A 16,129-nucleotide genomic window follows, 5' to 3' on the forward strand; every position below is an offset into this window, starting at 1 on the left:
CCCCGAGGGCAATGTATATAAATGATCTAGTAGATAACGCTGGAAATTCCATGAAGCTTTTCGGGGATGATGCTGTTGAATACAGAGAATTAGCAACGCTAAAGAATTGCAGCGAACTGCTGGAAGACCTGAAGAGGATTGACGGTTGGTGCAGGGAATAGAAACTGACCCCTAACATAAAAAAATGTAATTATTGAGAATTCATACACGGAAAGACCCTTTATTGTGTAATTACACTATCGCAGAACAATCACCGAAAGCAGTTACTTCCGTGCTACAACTAGAAATGTGCGTACGGAGCAATTAGAAGTGGAACTACCACATAAAATTAATCACTTACAACGGAGATGCCTGACTGAGATACTTTGAAAAGTCCTCAGGAAATGCAGCCCATCAACAAAAGGAGTAGCTTGCAAATCATTCGTTCAACAATACTTGAATGCTGTTCGCTAGTCTCGCTTCCACAGGTAGGATTGATAGAGGAAATAGTGAAGATCCAAAGAAGAGCAGCCCATTAAGTTACAAGTTCATTTAGTGAGCGCGAAGGCGTCTCGGAGATAGACGCTCAATCAACTCCAGCAGCAGCCGCCTCAGGAGAGATGTTCTACATCACGCTATGATCTACTGTTAAAATTCTTAGAGTGTAGGTTCCTAGACGAGCCAACCAATATATTGCTTCTTCCTACATATATCTCGCGAAGAGACACTGAAGATAAAATTAAGAAGATATGAGTCTACACGAAGCCTTACCAGCAGGCGTCCTTCCCGCGAACCAAACACGATTGGATCAGAAAAAGGGGCAGATAGTGGTACACGAAGCACCTCTTTCCATACTCCGTGAGGTGGATTGCATTATATAGATGCAGATGTACTGACTACAGGGAACACTGTCATAGGGTCTTCAAGTATTTCGTTTACATTTGCGACCACTGTGAAGTCCGATCTTATACTAAAGCGAACAACCAGGACGAGATGGAATTCCTGTCAGACTTTATATTGAACCAGCGGACCGCACCGGCTTCACGTGGGTCGTACTAAATATCTACGGCGGAGTGACGTCTGGCAAAGCGCTAATACGTTATGCAGGGTGTCCCAGGCGGAATGGTCAATGTGACAGCAATGATCATTCGAGGCAGAAAGGTCTAATAAACATGGGCTCTAAAGAGCATACATTAACAACACTGCGCACTTGTCCATTTTCACTACTGTCCAACACACCTCTTCCACTCAAGAAGTGATCATAGTTCTTAATGTATTCATTTCAGAGCCAAAGGTTACTAAATTTTTGTTTTTGTTTTGATTCATACTACCTCCTCATAAAATATGGAAGGCAAAGAGCTTGCAAGGCGAGGTTTCCTTTACAGAATCGAAGATGAAGTGCTCATAGCTCTCAAGATATGAATTTTAGAGTCCATGGGTAATACTTTTTCTTTGCTTAAAATTACAGTTCCTGTCGTATCCGTCAATGCTGACCTTTCCTCCTGGTGCACTTACTCCTAGGAAAACCTCTACATTCAAAGATTTCTCGTTAATCAGTCTATGAGGTAAAAACGTATCAAAATCCCTAGATCTGTTTCCGAAATTAGCCTGCTCATACATACAGAAAAATGCGACTGGGGATTAATTTAACATATGTAATGATATATCGCAGAATTATCAACTTTTCTAGCTCATCGTGAAAGTTGTATGTACGTATGTTCAAAGCTTTATCCTGAAACTGTGTGAACTGAATTTCTCGCTAACAATGTGAAAACTGTCTTACTTATAAATTCCGATTACAGATTGTGGTGTACAATTGACGTAGCTACCCTACTTTGAACACGAAATTATTTTGGAAATTACTTTTTAGGAATGCGATTTTAATTAATTTGAAACGCATCGACCATGTGTAAATTAGATTGCATGGCAAGAATGATTCAGAAGAATACTGAGAATGACTAACTGTTACGCAATTTAAATGTGCCCTATTAGAAAAAGGCATCCGTTGAAATCACAAGAGTTTTTACTAATTGTTTCTAATATTCTGTCGAAATGTTCATTTAGACCCTACAAAAAATTCTTACCTCCCAACGTGTAATTTGTCTCTGCTCTGGCTGCACTGCAACAATGATGAGCTGAAATAAAGCTCTGCTCGTCAGTTAGTCTTATTCCTATTTCCTTTAAATTGTTGTTTTAGCAAATTAGTTTTTACTCTCTTTTCTAAATTACTATATAGTATTCACCAAAAGTGCAAGGCGTGACAGTGCAAATTTTGCTTGACACATTTTTCTTTGTAGAGTGGGGATGTGCTTCGCGAAATATTTATAAATGGCAAAAGGAATACTTTGAAATTGTATTCATTTCTTTTAATGACACAAAAATGAACTAAAACTGATATGAAGAATCAGCATTGCCTTTCTCCGTATTGTCACACACCATAATTTCTGCTTATGCAAAAACTCTGTATTAGAAATTTGGTTTCTTTGTATTGTTAATGCAATACTGTTTAACTAATCTAATTGTGGAGGGATAATTAGAACACTGAAATATTATTGATAATTCTCCATGATTAAGATCACGCGGATGTTTCTAGACGCAATGAAATCCTTGCACAACAATAATTACTGAACTCGCGCTGGCAGCTAAGAAACTCCAAAAAATTACCTTTTTCTGAGTACTGTCTCTTTCCAGATTCATCTTAAACGTCATAATTTACCTTCGGGTAACACATCATGGATCATCTCAAATAGAAAATCACTATTCAGCACGTTCGCTATCCAAGCTCCTCCCTCTGCCACGATCCAACATCTCTCTTCACGACTCACTTGTCAGCAACGGCTGCTGCAAAAAGCTGTGATTCGACTGTAACTTACTCACTCTCCCCCCCTCTACTCAATAACGCAATTTCTGCAAACCAGAGACAGTGAATTGCTCACGTGTCCAGCATTCAAGGATACTTAAAACGGCAACTGAAATTTCTACGTTGCATCACAAAATGCGCCAACTGGTAACATGCCAAACTAACTGTGATTCTTCGTAATATTTACAATTTTTACGCCATTTAACTTAATGTATGTATGTTTCGATGTTTATCGAGGACGTCTTGCGCAGAAAATAGTTCCATTTGAGTGCAAAGAGCGCAGGTCACTCTTGTATATAAAAAGGGTAAAACATCGGATGCACAGGAACGCAGACTAATATCGTTGACGTCCGTTTGTTGCAGGATCCCAGGGTATATTCGAAGCTCATAGATTCTGACCTTCCTGCAGGAAGTAGGGAAACAAGCTTCTCCCTAGGGATCTGTAGGGATTTAGAAATAATCCCTCGCGTGATACAATGCTTCCTTTCCAATACATGAAATATGCCATATAGTAGATGTTAGTGAACTGGTAGAGTCTGTCTTGCTTAATTTTCGAAAGGCCTTCGACGCTCCACCACGTACTATCAGAAGGAGTATTTTAGCAAATGTGTGATTGACCCTAAGAATATTTAGCTAATAAACCCAATACATCCCACAGACGTCGAATGTTTTGCAGAAACCATAATAAATTGAGTGTACCCCGAGAAAGCGTCATAGGACCTCTAATGTTTTCAATATACGTAATCGATTTACCAAACATGACCAGCAGCACTGTGAAATTGATCTTTCACAATGCAGTCGTGTACAGGAAAACACCGACGTTGTACGATGGTAAAGCACTGCAGGAAGACCTGGAAAATTTTCTGCGTGATTTAACTTTGAATGAATGTAAGATAACTACAATAAGACGACAGAATTTCGTTACAAGATTGGTGGTGAAACTACAGAGAATGTCACCTCGTATATGAATTTAGGAAAGATAATATGAAGCGAAATGAAGTGAGACTATGTGAAAAGTCAGTAGCAGAGAAAGCAAATAGAATACTTACATCTGTGGAGAACTAGAGGCTCATTCCGAGCGAGATGGCGCAATGGTTAGCGCACTGGATTCGCATTCGAGAATCCAATGCGCTAACCACTGGGCCATCTTGCTCGATGAGTCAGTTTAAAGTGTACTGCAGCATTTGTTAATATTTACTTGGCCTACTTACTTAACCTGCCGGAATAACGTGTAACATGACTTTTAAATTCCCTCTTACATCCAGTTAGTTTTCTTTTTCGTGTCAGTCTTGTACACAGATGTAAGGCACGTACTTCAGTATTTGAAGGATTTTGTCTAATTGCTTCATCTCTATCATATTCGTATTCGAGAGGACGACGGTTCAGACCCGCGCCCTGACATCCTGATTTAGGGTTTCCATGATTTCCCTATGTCGCTTCAGGCAATTGCCGGGATGGTTCGTCTGAAAAAGCACGGCCGACTTCCTTCTCTATCCTTCCCTAATGCAAGGGACCGATGATCACGCTGTATGGTTCCCTCCCCCAAATCAACTAACCAACAAATCCATAGTGACACAGATATTCGATAATACTTTCCAACATAGTGATCATGTCCGTGAACGGTCTAGCAATCGTTCAATTTCTCGATGTAAATTCACTCCTCGGTCACGGAGACATTTGACAACCATTGTGTGAACGTTCTCATCATTGGAAAGTCCCTTTCCCCCCCAGATTTTTAAGCCTGCTGAAAAAATGGAAATCATATGGTGCAAGATCGGGACTGTATGGTGGCTTAGCATCAACCACGCCTTTGCGGCCTTGGACTAATTATTATCACTATATGACTACGGCTGGCCATGACATTGCCTTTAGTCCACACAGCGTGAGAACTTTTTACGGTGACTCCGAGAGCAATTTAGACATTTTGTCCACAAGAATCATACTGCCCCGCGTACTTCGACTTTGGAGTACGTTGACACGTACCGCGCCATTTCAGTCGCACACTGTAGCGTACCAGTTACCGACTCCGTTGCCGAACTGCATCTGCAGGATATTTGGAACATATAGTCTCTTCTGATAATGTGCGACTCTTGTTGCGCAGTATCTTAGCGTGGAACGACAACTGTAACATATTATTTTGAACATTCTGCGTATCACTGCAAGTTAAGCTGCTGAAGCGTACATCTAAATAGCTAGTAGTTATCTTATCCCTCTAAGCTACAAGATATATTGTCAATATACAGATAAGAACGTAAGAAAGTTTAGCAGACAATAACTAGGTTCCTAGTGTGTAAAAAACAGTGTGGAAACCTTCTTGTTCTCAAAACAACTTCCAGTGCCTTGCATTTCTCTGCACCCAGTCGGCACCGATCAGGTGTGACGCCGGTGAAGACGACCTACAGAGATGTGGTAGTGAAGTGTGACGAAGACATCCTTTGTGATAGCTGTCAGGTCCAAGACATGCAATACACGTTTGAATGGTCTATTTATCCGTTACAGAGTACCACTGACGAACTATAGGAAGCAAACATGTGTTCCAGAGACGTAGCTAATGTTTACCTATTTCGGGTTGTAGGACGGTTGGAGGGGAAGAGCATCAGTTTTGAGTGGTTTAATGCAGCACACCATGATATCCTATAATGTGCCAACCCTTTAACCTCGGAATAAAACATACAACCGACAGCGTCGAGGGCCTACTCCAGTCCTTGTCTTCCCTTTTAGTTTTACACACTACGACTCTCTATAATATCGTGGAAGTTATTCCCTAATTAACATATGTTCTATCTTTCCGACCCAGCTTCTTGTCAGTGTTTTCCGCGTATTCCTTTACTTGAAAGTTCTTCGGAGAATCTCATTAATTATGTCGATCTAATTTTAACATCTGTCCATATCACCCCGTATCGCACGCTTCGATGTCGTATTTTTCAGCATTCTCACAATCCACGATCGAATTCCATGCCGTTCTGTGCTCCAGACGTACTTTGGTTCAGAGGTTCCAAGTCATCTCAGACCCTGAATGTGTGTCTGCTGAGATAGCCCATCTCAAAGTCACCTTTCGTCAGAATGGTTACAGTGAATGACAGATCATACATGCGTTGCGCTATCGATCAACCGTGCACCGAGTGAATGATGATAACACCGACGTGGCACCAAACATTACGGTCTTTTTGCCTTACGCAAGAAGTATTTTGAACAGGATTTGTTGTATTATTTGGAGTACGATCATCTACTTATAAGATTAGGGTGGTTGTAGCTTTTGTAAAGAATGAACTCGGTATTCGTAAAGGGGGTGTATCGTACTCCTTGCATTTGCGGCATTTCATATATTGGTCACATTATCAGGACGTGAAGGACAAGTGTACTGAGTATAACAGTCACACACGCTTACAAAAGCCGAGCAAATATGCTACTCCAAAACATTGCCTCGGCACAGGTCACCGTATGTAGTATAATACCACGGAGATTCTCACATGCACTTCTAACTGTTGGGATAGTGTTACAAATGGAGTAACTGAAATGACATTAGCAAGTACCTTCATAAATATAAATCCAGGTTTATGCTTAAATTCTACTTGGACTCCTGCTCTCTTCTTTGTCAAAAAACAGAGGGACAAAGTTAAAGCTACCTCACCGGTTGGCTATTAACTTTCACTATCGATATATTCCGAAGGCGATCATCTTGTGTGTTGGTGCTAGCGTCTTCAGTACGTGTGTGTGTGTGTGTTTGTGTGTGTGTATTCTCTTTCCGGATATGCTCTGGACACAGAGCTTTCAAATTCCCTTGCACAGCTCTTGCTTGCTGCATGTAAGCCTTGAAAATGACAGTGTTTGTGCCTGTCGAAATACCGTCTGTTGTCGAAGACGCCATGCGGCTGCATTCTCTTCAGTTATTTAAATACTTTAGACACCGGAAGAGACTCAGATTTCACATTTTGCCTCTTGCCCCCGTCCCCTACACCACTCATTCACAGTTGCCATCAGAGATCTCCTTTAATGTCTTCTGTAATTTGTTCCTTCAAATCTAAACGTTTGTTAAACGTTTGAGGCCTTTACCCGTTCTGTGCTGTGGATGCAATAAGGCTAACTTGTTTCTAACCCTAGGTATTTCTAAATGGTCCAATTCCCCAGACAACTAAACTACGCCTGATGTTCAACGTTGCTATCTAGCAGCACCATCCGTAATCCCATTTTGTAACCTAATAATCAGAATAGCAGGTACTGTTCGGACTAAGGGCTAACTAACTCAAGAACTACAGAAAAGTGTTTAGCATGGTTTGGTTAATCCAACCACCACGTTTGCTAATCGAATGTCTTATTTCGTTATGTATCGTAGGTTAAGTTTAACTTTTATGCATTATGATTGTTATTACTGTGCTTACCCCATCGGTCGTGCTCACGAAGTGTGTGCAACAGTGGGTAAACTTACACCACCATGAATATTTTGCTTTCAGACTGCTGGAACAATGTTCTATAATGTCACAAGCTAACAAAAAGAGGGTGCGGCGACGCGGTTCCTTTGTTCCATTACCTGCACCTACCTGTGAACTCACTGCGGTAGGAAAGCCGAGCAGAAACCTACCGAACTGCAACTCGCACCAGGCTGCATACAACGTAACTATTCCAAGAATCGGGAAAAGGTCTTAATTTTGAATGAAAGGTGGAAATACTGGGGTAACTTCGGTGTATTCTGAACCTTGATAAAGTACAGGTTCACTGCCAAGCCCGTGCTAATCTTAACACAGTCAGGCATAAACCCTTTCATTCACGTTAGCAAGTTTATGGTATCGTATTTCCCGAAATCTGAACAGCTACTAAGTACGGATTGTTCTTCAATGAAAATGCTCGCTATACTATTTATTGGTGTCTAATGCACTCAAGTTTTTAGTCACCGATCATCTAATATGCCACGAGTAACTGGTGTCTTTTGCCATGCACAAAATTACTTAAAAATCCGTACTTTCCAAAAAAAAAAAACAAAAAAAAAAAACCACCGGAATAATATGCCTTCACTTTAATACACTTTTGAAGCATGTAGCACAACTAAAACCGGCAAATTATAACTTCCTTCGGAGCTCATACTGCACACGACCGTACTCTTCAAAGGCTGGTCTCCGACCCTCTTAGTCTGCTGTAAGCATCCTATATCTCCAAGAGAAAAGACTGGCGAAGAATACTCCGTTATGATTGATCAGTTCTCTTTAAGGCCAATAGAAAAACACTCTCCCGCGTTAGTCCGCCTTTTTAATGGCTAACCAATCAAAAAATAACACTTCCGAACTGTACTTCTCCCCAAAATAAATAATTTACATTCTGATATTTTGTTTATTCTTTACGATATTAACTGTTCTCATTTGCAGTCGAATTAGCTTTCCTTTTTCCATAAACTTACTTAACATATGATACAGAATTCCCCGTCGTCTGCATTCACACTGTCTTAAAACTTCCTCACACTAGTTCGTACAGCGTTCATCAGTAGAACAATGACCTACATATTTACTTTGGACCACATTCACGCACCATTCACGCTACTGAAAACACATACAAAACTGTACAAATATTAATAAACAAAAAAGCCTTCAAGAAATAAACAGAACAATTCACAGGAACATTCTCTTGATCTGAAACTTCCTGGCAGATTAAAACTGTGTGCCCGACCGAGACTCGAACTCGGGACCTTTGCCTTTCGCGGGGTAGTGCTCTACCAAATTGTGCTCTACCAAATTGGTAGAGCACTTGCCCGCGAAAGGCAAAGGTCCCGAGTTCGAGTCTCGGTCGGGCACACAGTTTTAATCTGCCAGGAAGTTTCATATCAGCGCACACTCCGCTGCAGAGTGAAAATCTCATTCTGGAAACATCCCCCAGGCTGTGGCTAAGCCATGTCTCCGCAATATCCTTTCTTTCAGGAGTGCTAGTTCTGCAAGGTTCGCAGGAGAGCTTCTGTAAAGTTTGGAAGGTAGGAGACGAGGTACTGGCAGAAGTAAAGCTGTGAGTACCGGGCGTGAGTCGTGCTTCGGTAGCTCAGTTGGTAGAGCACTTGCCCGCGAAAGGCAAAGGTCCCGAGTTCGAGTCTCGGTCGGGCATACAGTTTTAATCGGCCAGGAAGTTTCATATCAGCGCACACTCCGCTGCAGAGTGAAAATCTCATTCTGGAAACATCCCCCAGGCTGTGGCTAAGCCATGTCTCCGCAATATCCTTTCTTTCAGGAGTGCTAGTTCTGCAAGGTTCGCAGGAGAGCTTCTGTAAAGTTTGGAAGGTAGGAGACGAGGTACTGGCAGAAGTAAAGCTGTGAGTACCGGGCGTGAGCCGTGCTTCGGTAGCTCAGTTGGTAGAGCACTTGCCCGCGAAAGGCAAAGGTCCCGAGTTCGAGTCTCGGTCGGGCACACAGTTTTAATCTGCCAGGAAGTTTCATATCAGCGCACACTCCGCTGCAGAGTGAAAATCTCATTCTGGATTCTCTTGATCTGTTTCTTGAATGTCTCTGTGCACTACTGGACTCTGGTGGTCATAATTCTTAACTACATTATACTTCTTTCTGTTTAATCCTGTCCGCACTGTTCTCTAGCACATGAAAATTAGAACTACGTACTCGACTGAGCCCGCTTCAGACCATCTGTCACTGTGCACGCATGAGTCATTCTCCCGATACACAGGCTCTAGACAGAGCGATATAAGGCGACATGCCTCAAGTGGACTATAACATCCCACAGTTCTTGGCGATAAAAAGAGTCGAAATTCCAGCAGCAAAAAAGTATATATATAATTAAAGAAATAAAAACTAGAAAAATATAAAGTGACATATGGATTTACGTCATTCAGTGGCAATTGAAAAAAATGAGTTAATGTAGTTTTTTTACAAAAAAGGGGTTAATAAAGAAAAGGTGAGTACTTAGCTTGGGAAAAAATTATAATACCATCAAATACAAGTAGAATACACAACAGATTTGGAAGGAATGCCATTGAAATTCACGCCCAGCCATCCAGACCAACATTTTTTTATGTCTTTTCAGGATTTTAGTTTTCATCACCGGTTATCGTTCTTAAATCTGCTTTGTTCTCAGACGGCGATATTTTTTTATGTTTACCGTATGGTGACCCGTAGTATTTCTTTATCCGGAGCTAAACAAAAACTGTGACGTAATTCATACGTATGAGCTAGAGCTAAAAGCTGAGCACTCGAGTCTTACTGAAAAAGAGAATGTTACAGCCGTAAGTTTGAACTGCATTGCCTCAGGCAAAAATATCTATTATACATTAAAAAAAGCTTTATTATACTGTATTAAGAACAAAAACCCATTTTAGATTTACGAATTATGAAATCACATGAACATATATTACTGTATAGCTGGAGTGAAAAGAATTTACAGTCTCTTGGCATTTTCATGCGCTGATAAACTAAAGCAAGCGCTCAGGATATGGTTAAGTAGCCGGTAACAAAATCGTCTTACGGAAACGTAACCAAATGAAACAAAACAAGGTAAGGCAGACTTTGAAGAGGAAGAACATAAATAAAACTTTTACAAAGAAACTCTTGTTTGCATTTCGCTACGTAAGAAATCAAGATATTCTCTAAAGCATGTGCTTGAATGGGAATAATAAGCGACTCAATGTTCTCAAAGGATAAAACATGCAGCGTAAGATAATATTTTATTATGTAAGGTTTTGTACTACAAACATCGTTATTTACAGATACAAATGAAAAGGTTAGCATTTTACCTCTGTCTTCTGAGTAATATAACTTCGAAAGAGCCGTAAAGGCGTACTTCAGTATCCATTAGGTTGTTTTCAAACCTTCTCTTTCAGTCATTATATTTTCATGAGATATTTTTACGAATGAAACAAAAGATAATAAGAGGAAAAATGCATAATTAAGAAAGGTGCTGCGAAAAGGTTTCTTGTGCCACTAGATGGAGACTGTAAAACTCAGCTGCAGATCTGATCTGGAACTGCCATCTACGTCTTTCATCAGCTCATCAGTAAAATTAATGCAGTGATATCGTAATGCTCTCGTCTATTACGTGAAAAGCAGGAATTAATATTCTCGTTCTCTTATTCAGTAACTTACACACACACATATCGTTTAACGTGGTGTTAACTAGTATGGTTTTGAAAGTGTTGTTGAACTTAAAACGTTGCTAAAGCATGGGAAATGATATCCTGGCACGATCAGCTAAGATATTATACTAACAGCATGTGCCTCGAGTGTCTGAACTGCATTGTTTCGCAATTGTAGAGGCTCAGGGTGATTGCCCTCCACAGTGACACTGCTGAGACGGGGGACTGTTGTCAGATTGACGACTGATAGTTGCTCAAGCAGAAATCATTACTAGTCACTCCCTGAATACTTACTTTGAAACATCGAAAGTGAAGTGTCTGATGCAAGCAGGCGGCCAGTTTGTGCTGTGATGCCACAAGATGGACAGGAATGCTGATGTACGGGGTCCATGGCAGCTGGTGCACCATCTAGACACAACTCTGCAACTCAAGGCAGACACACAGGAAAGCGGGGACGCATGGTTCCTGCAGAGAAACATAGCCCTCTGCAGGGGTGTCCACCCTTGCGACTGGAGGTGTACAGTGCTCGCTGGATGTGACAGTTTGTGGAGGCCAAGTCTCGTGATGTCAGCTTGTAGTACCATGTTGCCCCAATGACAAGTCTGGACCTCCCCTCATGTCGCTGCCAGCTTGCGATTGGCTAAAAATGATGGATCTTTATATTGTTTCGGTGCCTAATTGTTTTGCTGAGGCACTGCTTTAAGTCACAAACGCCAAAACAGATCCGTAGCTTGGATGTGTAGTAAACAGACTACCAATGCTCCAGTCATATTCTTCAATGTCATGTTGCACTCTACTGGTCCCCGGTTCGGCAACAATGGGGAAAGCGGCCAGTGGCATAGCTCTGTCTGATGTAAAGGAAGGCCTTTCACACAAGCGCAGGTTTGGGTGGTCTTGGTGCTCGATTCCTATTTGAGCTAGGAACATCAGGTGCAAAGCTTTTGGTTTACCCCAGACCAGTGGCCATTTGTATATCCATTCGAATATCTGTCTTACCTTAGCTATGTTACAGTGAAAAGTCTGGACGACGAACCGGAGATAGCGCCCAGGCAAACTGTGTAAAGCAATTAATTACTGTTGCAAATTATTTTAATTGGGCTGAAATTAATGCTCAGCTAACAGCACCGTTTGTATGTGCACATTTCGGATTTTGCCTGCAAAAATAGTCACCCTTAAAATCAGGACTGGAGGGAAACGTGATTCCCGTTTAGTCCACTGGTGTATCTGATCTTGGTCTAAGAGAAGTTTCAACGAATTGAAAAATCGTTAGTTTGCTTGGATTTTACGTGTAAAAAACTCAATTTTCTTGGCGGTCTTTGAAGTGCTCCACTTCTGCACTTTAAACTTAAGCGAATTGGTTCAAAGTTTGCACGAAGGTTGATAAATGAATATAGTGATATCGAAATTTTTTCATCGAATATTTTTTACCCGTTGTCGAGATACGATGGTTTGAAGTAGAGGTGAACGTAGCACGTAAAATTGGCTCTTACGTGAACTGAATGCACAGAAGTGGTTTCAAGTGAATCAAATAAATAAGAATGCATTAGTAAGATAAACTGAGAACTCGCTTTCAAAAATCTAGCTTCTTTTGGATTTTACCAGCAAAAAGCACGCTTTTAAGAGTTTCTTTAAGCGCGCCATTTATATGTTTGAAACTTGTGCTAATTGGTTCATACACCTGTCACCACGATATAGGCAACATAGCTGGCAAGACAATTAAGAAGCCTGTATCGGACCAGTCGTCCAACTAGTCAACAAAACTCTACTTCGGTTTCCAAGGTAATGTGGTCTAATGCCAAAATTATGCTAGAGTGTAAGTTGGGAACGAGAATGGAAAACGCTCCTCTCGTAGCGCAAAGAGAGGTAATTATGTCTTGGGCAGAGTTAGCGATGTTAAAGAAAGGAACTAGCTTTTCTTCTTACCTGGCAGCTGAAAAATCATTTACATCGAAACGTCTAGAAATATTCGCACTATTTACGAATTAACCCTATTTCCCCAGCAGAGCGAGCTCTCTTAGCTGCAAAGTACTAGCACACTTGCGCCCTCCAGTGTATGGGCTTAAGTCCCTGGTCCTCCGCGCAAAAAACCAGAAGATTCGTCACCCATTATATATTGAGTGTAGTAATGACCGAGGACCTAGATGCGACGGAGAGGCTTCGTCCCACCGTAGCCCTCAGTGGTTCACAGCCCCACAACAAGCCACAGCAGTCCACCCACCCCACCGTCGCCCCACACCGAACCCAGGGTTATTGTGCGGTTCGGCAAACAGTGCCCCCCCCCCCCCCCCCCTCCACCGGTAACGTCTCATACCAGACGAGTGAAACCCCATAACCCACAAATGTTTTCGTGGTAGAGTAATTAAGGTGTACGATTAAGTGGAGACAGTGTTTGCTCAGCAATTGCTGACATAGTGTAACTGAGGCGAAATAAGGGGAACCAGAACGCATTGACCGAGGCAGATGGAAAACCGCTTTAAAAACCATCCACAGGCTGGCTGGCGCACCGGACCTCGACACTAATCCGCCGGGCGGATTGGTGCAGGGGACCAGCACGTCTTCCAGATCGGGAAGCAGCGGTTTTAGACCGCGCGACTAGCCGGGCGGGCTTTGTCACCCATAGTAAACGATGTACAATCGTGGTTGAAGAGCATACATGCACTGAAGAGCCAAACAAACTGGTACACCTGCCTAATATCGTGTAGCCCTCCCTTCCCCCACGAGCACATAGAAGCACCACAATACGACGTGGGATGGACTCTGCTAATGTCTGAAGTAATGCTGGAGTGATTTGTCAACATGAATCTTGCAGGGCTGTCCATGGATCCATAAGAGTACTAGAGGGTGTAGATCTCTTTTGAACAGCACGATGCAAGGCATACCGTATGCGTTCCATAATGTTCGTGTCTGGGGAGTTTGGTGGCCATCGGAAGAATTTAAACTGAGAATAATGTTCTTGGAACCACTCTGCGGCAATTCATGACGTGCGGGGCGTCGCATTGTCCTGCTAAAATTGTCCAAGTCCGTCGGAATGCACAATGGATATGATTGGATGCAGGTGATCAGACAGGATGCTTACGTATGTGTCACCTGTCAGAATCGTATCTAGATGTATCAGTGGTTCCATATCACTCCAGATGCAAACGCCCCACACCATACAGACGGGAAAATCCACACTTCATCGCCACCTTGGATATGCTGTGTCCCATGGCTCGTGCTACGACTATAACACTACGTTCAAACTCACTCAAATCTTGATAACCTGCTATTGTAGCAGCAATAACCGATCTAAGAAACGTGCCAGACACTTGCTGTCATATATAGGCGTTACTGACCGCAACGCCATATTCTACCTGTTTACATATCTCTGTATTTGAATACGCATGCCTATACAAGTTTCTTTGCCGCTTCAGTGTGTAATATCCAAAAAAGTTTTTCAAGGGGGATAAAATTTCTATGGATGGATCAAAAGCGCAAATATGCAAAGATGTTTTGATGGAGTATCTTTGAAGATGCCGGGTATGTGGTAAAGCTAGCTTCATTCTTTTACATTGCTAAATATGCCCAGAACGTATTCGGCATCTTTTGTGCTATGATAGGAGCATTTGTTATTCTGGTCTGACTACTATAGAATATTAGTGTACTGGTGAAGCAGCTTGCTAACCAAAACTTTCCCACATTGTCAACTCCCCGACAAGTTACGTGAAGAATACCCTGCATCAATGCTGACTACTGAAACTATTACCAAAAGTGACTCCACGACACAGAACGCTTAAGCGACTATTCATTATCACCAGTGATATATCGCGGTACCAAAATGCACAACTCACTTAAACAAATAAAAAACTCCTCACTATTTGAAAAATTAAGTCAAAAATTTGTCTTATGACTTAAATAAAATCTCCGTCTTTTCTGGTTCCACTGTAACAAAACACTACATGCTCTGTATGTAATTTTAGATATGAATAATTAAAAGATGGATCTTGTACAAACTCAATTATGCCAAATAACACAGGAAAGTACGTTAAAATATGTGAAATAATGAACTGGGTCTTCTCAATTGAAGTGTCTATTCATACTCATCCTAGTAACAGTATCAGATCTTACGAATAAGTTATAAATTGTGTTACTAATGCTGGCCACGTTAACTTTTAGTTACGCACATCAGGAAACAGTTAGTATGTAGACAAATGTACAGTTATGTATGGAGAGCTATGGGAACAATCATACTGCATTCTTTTTTTCTGTGATTGCGGAGAACATAACGATCTGACACATTTGCGTACACTGTAATACAACAAAAAAGACGCACCACGAAGTAATTATCCGAACGGGATGGAAATCGGTAGATGTGATGTATATGTACAGAGAAAAACATTATTACAATTTCAGAAAAACTGTGTGATGTATTCAAGGGAAAGAGCTTCATAGATCGAGAAGTTAAATAACTAGTTGGTCAACCTCTGGCCCTTATGTAAGCAGTTATTCGGCTTGGCATTAACTGACAGAGTTGTTGGATTCCTTCCTGGGGAATATCGTGCCAAATACTGTTCATTTGGCGTGTTAGATAGTCAAACTTCCAATCTGGTTGGAGGACTCAAGTCATACTGGCCTAAACATCTCAGTTGGGAGGTGGACGCGGGCAGATCCGGCGAACTGTCTGACAGAGTAGGGTTTGACAATCACGAAGACAAGCAGTAGATACTCTCGCCCTGTGCGGGAGGGCATTATCTTGATGAAATGTAAGCCCAGGATGAGGGGCAACCAAATGGGACGTGGAGTATTGGTGTAAGGGTGCTGTAGATGACAACTAAAGGGATTCTGCTGTGAAAAGATATGGCACCCCACACAATCACTCCTCGTTGTCGAGCCGTACAGGTATAGCGGGAGACAGACTGGTATCCCACCACTCTCCGGGGCGTCTTCAGAGACGACTTCGCTGGTCATCGTGGCGTAGTTACATCTACATCCACATCTACATTTATACTCCGCAAGCCACCCAACGGTGTGTGGCGGAGGGCACCTTACGTGCCACTGTCATTACCTCCCTTTCCTGTTCCAGTCGCGTATGGTTCTCGGGAAGAACGACTGTCTGAAAGTCTCCGTTAGAAGACGGAATCATCATTGAAGGCAATTCTATTCCATTCAATGAGATTACAGCCCGATGGCACGTCTGGAGACGCCTTGGACAGCGGTGGGACAGCATCCTGAGTGCCGCCCACAATACGTCCAATAGCCAG

At 42.0% G+C, this 16,129-nt stretch overlaps 1 non-coding gene across 1 annotated transcript; it reads left to right on the forward strand.

Annotated features, from left to right (window-relative positions):
* Window positions 1-8,845: 8,845 nt before the first annotated feature.
* Window positions 8,846-8,920, forward strand: Trnas-cga. Its single transcript has one exon. It is a non-coding gene; the product is annotated as a tRNA-Ser (tRNA).
* The last annotated feature ends 7,209 nt before the right edge of the window (window positions 8,921-16,129 follow it).

The sequence above is a fragment of the Schistocerca americana genome, chromosome 3, assembly GCF_021461395.2.
Source record: "Schistocerca americana isolate TAMUIC-IGC-003095 chromosome 3, iqSchAmer2.1, whole genome shotgun sequence".
In the NCBI taxonomy this organism is placed as follows: domain Eukaryota; kingdom Metazoa; phylum Arthropoda; class Insecta; order Orthoptera; family Acrididae; genus Schistocerca; species Schistocerca americana.